The following is a 7339-nucleotide window of genomic DNA, read 5'->3' on the forward strand; positions in this document are numbered from 1 at the left end:
TAGTGCTAGGATACCGAATAGAATATATTACATCAACATATTGCACAGCAAGTTAAATTGTACCATCTCAAAATAAAAAGTGATGTTTTAAAATTGAACACATTTGAAAAATCTTCAAACGGAGAAATAGACTGACACTTACTTATAATATTATATATTATTATGCTGTTTTTACAATGAGCATGTATTACCTTAATATATTTTGTAAAGAGTTGAAAAGAAGTATATTTTAAATCAGTAGCTACTGTTATTTCTAAAAGATACAGCTATATCCCTACTAAAACACACACCAAAATAAGGATGCCATCTATCAATTATTTAGCATTATTTTGAAAGTTCTACAAAACAAAACAAAAGAAATATTAATAATGAAAAAGAGAAAAAGTGGTATTCTTATAATGAAAATGCATTAAAAATCTAGAGCATTTCAAAACATCACAATAACCACTTAGAAAATATAATGGGGAAAAATGATGCCACTTACAATAGTGACAAACATATAAAATACCTAGGAATAATGTAACAAGGATTTTGCCTTTTGTCAAGAAGTGCTATTAAACCCTATAAAGCAATGTAAGAAAAAACTTCAGTAAGTAGAAAAACAAACAATCTTCCCTGATGGGAAGACTAAGTGCTGCAAACATACCAATTTTTCTAAATACATAGATTTAATATAATTCCAATAAAAATTCCACTGGGATTCTTCTTGGAACATGACAAAAGGATTCTAAAATTCATCCAGAAGAAATAAACAAGTCAGAAAAATAATTTAAATATCTGAAAAACAAAATCAACAGTAGCAGAAGAGATCAGAAGGGTAAAAAACCAGTCCACAATATTCAACCACAATGAATGTCTATATGCTTAAATTAATACCAGCCCAAGAAAGAACATCCTTAAATGTATGCACAATGAGAAAAATGTAATGAGAAAAATTAATCATAGTTAACATTTACTTTGCTTACTTTATGCCATGTACTATGGTAAATATTTCATGTGCATTCTATCATTTAATCCTCAAAACAATTCTATGAGGTAGGATTATTCAACTGATGGATGATTTGCTATCAATTCTAAAAAAAATGTATACAGAACTTTAACAGTCTTTCATAACTGGGATTCTTCATCTCAATCACAGGACATAGAAAAATAATTTGAGTGACTATTTTCTTAATTCTCCCAAGGATGGTACATACCCACTACCATTCCAGACACAAAGAAAATAAATTAATTCACAATATGCAATGGATACATGAAAGCATCAGCACTTAATTCTCTCCCAATTGACAAAGGCCTTGCCTTATACCAGAACACCAAGGTAGTCAGTTGATAAGCAATATGTAAACGAGAAAAAAATCAAATAGACAACCGAAAAAAAAAGAATGTACTTAAAGGACAGAGAACTTACTAAATTTAGTAGGTGCCAAAGACATAAAAAGGAAAAGGTACAACAGATTTTATTACAAAACAATCCTCAGTATGCTGAGAACAGTTTAACAACAAATTGGGAACAAGTCTGAAAGAAATATGAAATAAACAGTTAATTCTTTTACTATATAAAGAATTAAAATTTTTTTTTAAAAAACTCAAGAAAAAATAAGAAGCAGCAATTTACAAAAGAAGAAATTGGTAAATAGAAAATAAAAACATCAATAACAAAGTCCAACTGCATACCATTACCTATGATGATGGTAAAGAGAAACTAGAACCCTCATATACTAAGGTAAGATTATAAACTGGTATAACTTTTCTGGAAAGCATTGTGGCAGTACCGTATCAAGAGCTGAAACTGAGTTTTTGACCCAGTAATTCTAGCTTACCATATCTAATCTAAGAAAACAACCTTAAATACAGGAAAGGTATAATGAAAGAAATTGCTATAACTAGTAAATTGATAAAAACCAAATGTCAAACAATAAAATAAATGTCATTAAGCAAGGTGTCCTACATCGACGGGATGGAATACTAAATATCCTTCAAAATATATCATTATGGAAGCTGGAAAAACTCAAATAACAAGAAAAAAATCACTATGGAAAATACTATACACACTAATTTAAAAAAAAAAGAATATATACTAAAATGCTAGCATGAGAGCAACTTTTGGATATAAGGTAAGAATATGATAGCTTTTCCTCTTTTTTCTGTCATACATTTCCACAAAATATCTTTACAATATTTTTTAATACTAGAAATATATTTAAAAACTTTTAAAAAGAACTGGTATTCGCAGAGGGTCTGTCTAGTGAACTGCAATGATCCACTTAAATGAAACATTTCTCAACTACTATTTTCCACATATATACTGACATAATTTGTAATATTAAAGAATAAGAGCTCAAAAAACTACATATGCAATAGAGGAGCTAATCTATTTGAAAATACTAAAGGCAAAGGAGAGTGAAATATTAAAGAATTTAAGTAAAAATTCTTACATATCAATTTTTCCTTAAAACTGGGTACGTAACACTTTCTATCAATGCAGTAACAGAGGAAGCTTACTTTAACATAAATCTATTAAGAATATATTTGGAGAAAGGATATTTTCTATTCTATTCTTATATTATGATAGATTCTTCCTAAAATGCAGAGCTTGTTTTGAAGATCTATTTATAGGCCAATAACTTTCAAAATTATTAAAATAAGTTTCTAAAACAATTTAGAACTGTATATTAAAATTAGTTTGAGAAAAATAGATAAAATATTTTTAAAAATCTTTTTAGAAGACCATTTACTAAGGTCTTGTCCATTAAATTTATAAAATAAACAATTTTGTCTATTATAATTGCCGTACAGTGAAACAATATCTAATAACCTAATGATGATATCAAACATTTTTAAAAGGTAGACTTCTATAAATTTTATTCTGTGTATACATTAATATAATCTATCATTTAGAAGTACAGAAAGACTGCCAATAATCAAAAGACTAAGGAGAAGCGGACCAATTAAAGCAAGATTTCTGTGACAGAATCAATAGGACTTGTGGGGGATAAGGAAGCAAGGGAAGAGCTGAAGGACGAATCCTTGGTTTCTAGCTTGAGCAACTGGGTAGATGATGATATATTCAAAGTGACTAGAAAAGGAGCAGGTTTTTGATGTTGAGAGAAGGAGATGATGAGTTCAGTGTTAGAAATGCTGGGTGGGTTTGAGGTGCATATGAATTTGTCTAGTGGACAAATACCTACCTAGGTCTTCAGAGAAATCTGGACTAGAGAGAAATTTGCAAGTCATCCACTTACAACAGCACTTGAAATAGCTGAGAGGGCCCAAGGAAGAGATGAGTACAAGAAGACTGAAACTTGAAGAATACTGATATTTAACAGGGGAGGGCAGAATCAAGGAAGAGGGTATGATAAGATAATCATTACCCAAATAAAATAATGTAGAAAGTAAAGTTTTTTTTCCCCTGAATATCTACTTGAAGTCAAAATAAACAAAGCTGGTATTTCATATGTTACTGTAAGTTTTCAACAGGTTATTATTATTTGGGAAATGTCACTTCAGACATAAGAACCAAACACCCAGTATACCTAAGCACTTTTAATGGAAACAGAAGAAAATGCCTAAGTACTTGAAATTATACATTGTTCAGTCAAAGTTTCATTTGAGGAGTTTCTCAATTTCTCCCCTGTAATTAGGACTGTCAAGCATCTAAAAACAGGATCTTTTCCACAGCTCTTTCAGTTTTTACACTTTAATAATTTCCTAGAACTTTAAAAGATACCTCTATAATTACCCCCTCTAAATTAAAGAACTAAAACTTTTAAGATACTGAAGACTGAGAGATAAACAAAATTTCAACAAAATATAACACTCAATATAAATCAACAAGAATGTGATGAGACATCACTATGTACTAAGCAGTGCATTAGGTCTATCATATGAAGAGTTACTTTACTCAGAATATTTTCACACCAGCACAATTTGTTGACTATATCCTTGTTTTCTACTAATGCAAGTGAGAACATTAAGGCCAGTTAATCTCCCAACACACAAAATCCTGCTTGCTATGACCCCTCCCTCCCTCCAATTTATATCCAAAATCTATCATTTATTTCCTTATCATTATTCGCATATACCTCCTTAGGTAAATCAGTAGGCCCTGCTACCTCCATCAATCTCAAATCCCTATCTTCACTGACACTGCATCCTGTGCTCACTGATAACAGCTCCTCCTACTATCCTCTTCCAGTGGACTATTAGGAACAATCTCCCTGTACATCCCCCATCCATTTCCAAACATTCCTCCTACTTCTTTGGCTTCAATAAAATCTCAATTCCCCTAAAAGCATAATGTCCTTGGAAATCCTCTCTAAAAGATGCTATTCTTCTTTTCTCCCAGATTCATGAAGATACTATTTGCAGATCATTCTTATTTAATTAATGCTTATTATTTCTTCTATGGAACACTTCTTCTAAGAGAACTTTAGATATCCAAAAATAAAACCAGAATATCAGTTAATAGTATGCATAACAAGCTCAAAAAATAGAGGAATTCATGCAGAAAACAACAACAACAAAAAACAAATCATAAACCACAAATTAAAACATAGGTAGAAGATGATTTAAGATGACTTGAGAGTAAATGGATTTGGAAAGAGAGTCTACCGAAATAGTTGCAGGACAAATTTAAACTCAAATGGGTTGAAGAAACTGTGAATTTTGAAGAAGAAATTTTAAAAAGTACTGAATAAACCATTCTAATATTTAATAATTAGGAATCATATTATTTTTCTCCAATGGGGGTATGAAAGTAGACCAAAGTGGCATGCCAAAGAAGCAGGGCAAACAGGGCAGCAAACCCCAACTGTTTACTAAGTAAAGAAAGCTCTCAATCATGCAGTGGTCTTTTTGACAGCAGTCTTTTTGATAGCAGTCTCCACCATAAAGTCTTCCTGCAAAATAATATAAATACAAAGGATAATAATATACATAATGATGATATATTACCTGTTTAGAAACTAGTTTTTGCACCTTAAAAACAGCTCCTCTCCTGCTCACACTTCAAAGCTGTTGCCTGCTTATGATTAAAAAAAAAATTAGTAAATTCTTTACTTACACTATGAAGTACAGAAATTTTATGTATTTACGACCTAAAATAAGTTCAGAAAACTTAAGACAAGGGGAAAAAATTCCAATTTAACAATATTTTAAATTCAAGTTACCTTAGTCTTTTTGGGAAACAATGTGATATGCGTTCAGACTACCCAAATCTGTAAGATCCCACCAAGGAGAAAAGTGGTATCTTAATATCTACTTTGGAATATAAAAAAATGGTTAACCCTAATTATCTTTTAAAGATCCATGCCAAAGTTCACTCTCATAATTGATCCAGTCAACTCCCTGCAAAACTATTCAAAAATTGTCCATCTGATGATGAAAATAATGTTTCCTTATTTAAAAGCTATCCACTTCATAATAAAATAAACTGTCACTACATAAAAACACAGGTTTTACCTTCAGTTCCAAAACTCGATATTAGAATGGTTCTCAGTAGACCTCGCAGGGAAGGTGATCGGGAAAGAAAGGAGCAGGTGCACCCGAAGCTCCGTTAACACCCACTCCAGTAACCAGAGAATAAGAGAAGGCGGAGTCTGGAAAGCGGTTATCGGGTGGGGGTGGTAGAGGCAACCAGAAAGCCCGCCTCATCTAGCGCCAAAACACGACCCGTCACCCGACGACATACCACACAGACCTCAGCCCGGCTATAAAAACCATTCAGACAAGGCCAGCTATGGTGGAGTGGGCCGCAGGATGAAAAATTCAGATATTCCGCCTCCCTAGACAGGCCTAATGCCTAATCTGTCAACACCAGTTTCTGCAGAGCAAGCAATGTTTCCCGAACCCCATTTAGCATTTAGTTTTTCCCGATTCTAGGCTCATTTTAACTGGATCCGCAGTAAGGAGTGGGAGGGAGGGTGTGCTATTAAATTAACTTTTATTTTTTTAGCAAATAAAACCACCTCTTAGCCAAAGTCAGGAATACTTCCTCCGGCTCTTCTGCTCTAAGAATACCCCAGACAGCAGAAATCCCGCTGCTAACAGACCAACGCAAACTCTAAGAGTCGTTCTGCTCTTCATCCTTACAGTCCATCCAAAACTCTGGACACCGAGAGTCTCACAGAATGGAATTCGAGGGGAGGGGCACAGTGACGGGGACTTGGGCCATGGAGGCCTCTTTCCGTGAGAACTCGACCCCCGGCAGCCAAACCACAGCCCCCTCTCCGCTTCCTCCACCCCCAAGGGGGTATATTCCTGGCGCCCTCGGACGCAAAGCAGCCTCCTCTACCCAACCAGAAAAAGAAATGGGCGGGGAAGGGATTCCGCAGTAGCCAAAGCGTCCCTAAATGCTCACCCGAGAGCGTGCCGGTCGGTCCCTAGAGAAAAGGGCAGACTATCTACCTAAGGGCCGTGAAGCAAACAGCAAAACGGCCCAGGAGCCAACAGAGAAGGCGTGGGCCCGTGGCCAGGCCTAACAAGACCAAGTGTCCTACCGCCGTTGCTCACCCGCCCCTACGGCGCGCTGCTCTCGATTGCCAAGGCCTGGGGACGCGCAGGCATTACCTGTAAACGAAGCAGCCACTCCTGCCGAGGATGAAGTACCGTTGAGTCCCCAAGACTCGCCACAAACCGCAGTCCTGCCTCAGAAATCACAGCAGGAAGGGTCCACAAGTTCCTTGGTTTTCTAGGGCCCAATGGCCGGCTTTTCTACCTTAGCTACTCAGCGCCAACCGCCGCAGCCACCGCCATCTTAGGATCTCATTGTGGTGGGAGAAGAGGGGCGGGGGACTGCAGAGGGGGCGACGCGAGGTTAGACATGCGCCGTCTCCTCGGCAACGGCCGCGCGGGGGGGCGAGAACTCGCGGGGGCGAGAGCCACAAGACAAGAAACGCTCTAGACTGGAGTCATGTGACCGCGGGAGTCTGTGTTGTCGCCTCTGACTCTTTAGCCCGGCGCCGAATACACAAACGAACAACCAGAGACTACATATCCCAGAATGCCAGCTCGACCTCGGGTTATGAGGGCACGCCTACCACGAAGAGGAAGACTACAACTCCCAGTAGGCTGTGCGCTCCCCAGCGCTTACTGTAGAAAGAGGGGCTGGAGGCTTGTGCGGAAGTAGATTGATGCCGCACTAGACCTGTTCGGGATGTCAGAAAAGAGCGGAGGAGTGGTCTCGTTTTCCTTGGGGGTGTTAGCATCAGCTGGTACCGGAAAAGAGGCAAAGACTCGGATCGCCTTTCTATTTCCTGCGGGCCAACATCCGGTCACAAAGGGATGAAAACGAAAGCCCTTACAATCTACAGCCTCCTAATTTCACACTGAAGAAGCAGCT

At 36.9% G+C, this 7339-nt stretch overlaps 1 protein-coding gene across 3 annotated transcripts in view; it reads right to left on the minus strand.

The window, feature by feature from the left end:
• Nucleotides 1-6958, minus strand: part of PCM1 (pericentriolar material 1) — a 126443-nt gene extending 119485 nt beyond the window's left edge. Inside the window, exons 1-2 of one of the 3 annotated variants that reach the window (XM_037831209.1) lie at nt 6568-6958; nt 4954-5020 (exon numbers count right to left, since the gene is read on the minus strand). The gene's annotated coding sequence lies outside the window, so the exon portion shown is untranslated. Of the gene's footprint in view, nt 1-4953; nt 5024-6567 lie in introns of all 3 variants that reach the window. The other 2 variants (XM_037831210.1, XM_037831208.1) reach the window with 2 other exon arrangements.
• Between the last annotated feature and the right edge of the window lie 381 nt (nt 6959-7339).

Source organism: Choloepus didactylus, chromosome 3, assembly GCF_015220235.1.
Source record: "Choloepus didactylus isolate mChoDid1 chromosome 3, mChoDid1.pri, whole genome shotgun sequence".
In the NCBI taxonomy this organism is placed as follows: domain Eukaryota; kingdom Metazoa; phylum Chordata; class Mammalia; order Pilosa; family Megalonychidae; genus Choloepus; species Choloepus didactylus.